This window comes from Asparagus officinalis, chromosome 1 (assembly GCF_001876935.1).
Source record: "Asparagus officinalis chromosome 1, Aspof.V1, whole genome shotgun sequence".
NCBI classification, from domain to species: Eukaryota; Viridiplantae; Streptophyta; class Magnoliopsida; order Asparagales; family Asparagaceae; genus Asparagus; species Asparagus officinalis.
In genome coordinates this window covers 4,482,802-4,486,625 of record NC_033794.1, presented here as the reverse complement: position 1 = coordinate 4,486,625, position 3,824 = coordinate 4,482,802, and the positions used below count along the sequence as shown (strand labels likewise).

General features: G+C 42.2%; 1 non-coding gene across 1 annotated transcript; it reads left to right on the top strand.

Moving 5' to 3' along the window:
• On the top strand, positions 2,775-2,848 carry TRNAE-UUC. The gene has a single exon. It is a non-coding gene; the product is annotated as a tRNA-Glu (tRNA).

The window sequence follows — 3,824 nt, the reverse complement described above, 5'->3', positions numbered from 1 at the left end:
CGCAGTTGTCGAAGAACATCATTTCACTAGGAGATTTGGTGGCATCTGGCTATAAAGTGACCTTGGTGGATGCACGTTTGAAGGTCACATTGGGGTCCATGATTGTGATGAAGGGCGTCAGAAAGAGCAATTTGTATTATTTACTCGGAAGCACGGCGATTGATAGGGAGATGACGACTTCATCAGATTCGGCTAGACTCTTGCGTTGTTTGATGCTGGGTTATTTGATTGGTAATGTCGTGCATAGGTTGTTGAGGAGTGCTATGACCTGGTTGTTTGATGCTGGGTTATTTGATTGGTAATGTCGTGCATAGGTTGTTGAGGAGTGCTATGACCTGCAATTTGAAGTCCTGTGAACCCATTATTATGAGCAAGAAGACCAAGGTGGAGTTAGGCACTTCTATCCATTATTCGAGGGGTCTTCTGAGGGGTGTTCATTCAGGCATTCGGGAGCCTTCCAAGAGAGCATCATCGGGAGGTAATAGGTATGTGGTTTCCGCAGTTGGGGATTGCTCTAGGCATTGGTGGGTTGCAACCAAGTCCCGTTGGTGTAAAGTCCTAGAAGCCCGCAACAAATGGAGAAAGTGTATTGGCAGAAAGGTGAAGGTACTTCAGTCTGATGTTAGAAGGAGGTACAAGAGGGACCTATTTCTGCATTTGTGCCGAGCTCACGGCAATAGGAGACACTTCATTGGCGTGGAAACTTTGAGGTGACGAGGCGAGATGGAAGATTTGGGCAGCTGTTCCTTTCTGGAGGAGGATCGGCTTTTAATGTCGAGCATTAGCATTGGTGTGCAGGCTACGACATGTTTGGACCGTCTTATGTATAGGTTGCCGACTGCTGCATGTAGAGATTTTGGATCTGGTGGAGCTGCTTCAGATTTTGGGTTACGTCGGATGTTTAGCTACCCAGCACTTGGTCACATCGTGGATGTGAGATTTGATCCGATAGCACATTTGGGATTCAGAGGCATGTTTGATTATCAGATATTTGGGACATCGCAGCGGGTGGAGAGTGATGCTACTCCACGTTGGGTGGAGACTCCAGATCATACTGCATCATTTGGGATTCCAGCTGATGTGACACAGATTGGGAATCGTGTTAATTTGGATGCAGATGATAGGTTGATTGATTCGAGTGTAGCTGATAGATGTAGTCTGGATATGGCCATTGGTTCATCTCAGGTGGAGATGTTTGGATTATTTCAGTTTGGGGCCATTGGAGGTGCTATCAGCCGTAGACTTGATCGTGATGTTGGAGAAGGGTTGCGAACTCTTCTATTTGATTAAGGTCATTCGCGGCCATTTGGATGAACTACGCTCGGCTTGATTCCTTGGGCAAGAGGATACGTAGGCAGTCTTTCAGATGCAGCCGGTTTGGATTAGTTGATGGGGGTGAGATTGTTTGGACTCTCGTTTGGGTTCTCGACTTGTTGTGGATTCATTTTGTACTGGACACAACAAGTGGGACATTTGGTTGCTTTGGTGTCGGCTCAGTTTTTGGGAAAACTTCACCGAGGTGGAGAATTGTGGAGCACGTGGAGTGGGGACCACCCACTTTCATGAGCACGGAGCAAAGCAAAAAAAAAATGCGTGAGCAGGTTCGTGAGCATTTGTGGGGGCCACGAGGTGAATTCGTGAACAGGTTCGTGAGCAGACCGCGATTTTTGGTTTTGGGCCCCGTACTTCACCCTATAAATAGAATAGGGTTTCTATGGCTTTGTACGAAGGCAGACGGGAGATTTTTTTTGGTTGCGGCTGCAGGTTTTCTTTTCGGCAGAGGAGCACGAGAGGGGTAAAGTGTAGCCGTCCTTTTTTAAAGAAAAAGTGATTTTTGAGCAGTCCCTTCTAGGGTTTTGTGCAGCCTTTTGTAGAGAGATATTGTGAGGGATTTGAGAGTTTGTTTGAGGGTTTAGTTTGTGAGTGATTGTAAACCCTAGTTGTAATCTCTCCCTCTATTAGTAGATCTCCCCCTTCCTTGCCCCGTGGACGTAGGCTATTTGCCGAACCACGTAAAAGTTGTGTTCTTGCCTTGATTTGTAATAGCTTGTAGGTTCCCTCGATGCGCAGTCCTAGAGCTGACGAGAGGAAGAGCTGATATCTCAATTTGATGAGATATCTGGCTTTTGGTTCTTGTTTCCTTTGAGAAACGAGAATTTTATTGTGATCTAATCTCTTGTTGTGCACCTTGCACACCGGAGGTGCTGCCGAAATTTCCGCTGCGCACAACATTTATTTATTTATAATTTATTTATTTCTTTCTTTCTTTCTTAGAATGGGTTGTAAGATGAGGATGATGACCAAGATTATGAGGAAGAAGATGAAGACAAGCACTTTTTCTTTCAGAAAAGAGGAACAAGACAATACTTTTAACTTATGTTCTATGCATATAAATCAGCTGGGTTCTGCTTCTTGATTTTGCAAGATAATGAAACCACCCATCGTCTTGTTTTCAAATATGTACCATTTCCCCTTTGTAATGAATTTATGGTGCTGTGGTCACCTTCATCATATTTCTACGTATCTCCCAGATTGCGGTTCTGAAATTTTCTGAAAAAACAATTTGGAGCTATTTGATTACAGCAAAATGCACCATGTAATACGTATTTCATCTTTAACCGCTGTCCTCAAGTAGAGTTTACTTAGAAGGTTTGTTCAGAATTATGAACCACTGCGCTTCTGATTTGATTGGGTTCGCGAAACAAATTCTCAACGGTCAAATTCTGAATTTTTCACAAGCCTCCAATGTTTCTTTCCTAACACATTGCCGCACATCCGTTGTCGTCTAGTCCGGTTAGGATATCTGGCTTTCACCCAGACGACCCGGGTTCAAATCCCGGCAACGGAAATTTTTTATTATTTGGTGTTGCAAAGTTACTATGTAATATAGTTTATGGTTTATTTTTAAGGAGTTTCCGATATTGGTCCTTTACATCTTTAATATTTTGAAATTGTTCCTTTAACTCACTTCAGTCTTAACTTTGTCTTTTAAACCCGATTAGGGATACAAGGCTAAAGGGGGTTCAACAAGACTCAGAAATATTTTGAAATTATTCCTTTAAGTTGCTTCAGTCTTAACTTTGTCTGTTAAACCCGATTAGGGATGCAAGCGGTAGAGGGGGTTCAACAAGACTCAGAAATTGCAGCAGAAATAAAAAAGCAAAAAACTAAAAATATACGTTCACTCTTCTTTCTCGCTAAGAGCTCACTAATACTAGAGTTCATTTGAATCATAACCCGATTCAGTAGGCTTTAAAGATCGCACTTTGAAATATATTCGAAACTAGTCGTTTAACCTAACTCTTCACAAGTATCGGAATAAACCTAGTCCTAGCTAGCCTAACCCTCAATTAACATGGCTTGAAAGAAACCTAGCCCTAGCTAGTCTAACCCTTAATTAACCTGGCTTGAAAGAAACCTAGCCCTAGCTAGCTTAACCCTCAATTAACCTGGCTTGAGTTCGTTAATCTCTCAACTACCTTGGCTTGAGTACGCCGTCAAAACTTACAAGTTTGAATACAACCAACCAAAACAATTAAAGAACAAAAATAACAATTTTATAGACCCTTATCAAACCGTTCTTCAAGTCGATGAAGATGAAGATCCGTGAAGTAGCGGTGTAAACGTAGGTTACTCCTCGCTGAATTAAATTTCGATGAAAAGCGTATTGAGAAGAAGTTAAACAAGGCTCGGGAATTTGATCAACTCTCTCAAACTCTGGAACAAAGATCTTTTCTTTAATATATTTTCCTTCTTGAACTTCGTTATAAATTATGATCTCCAGTTACTCTTAGATAGACATTGATAGGAGAGGAAAGAGATAT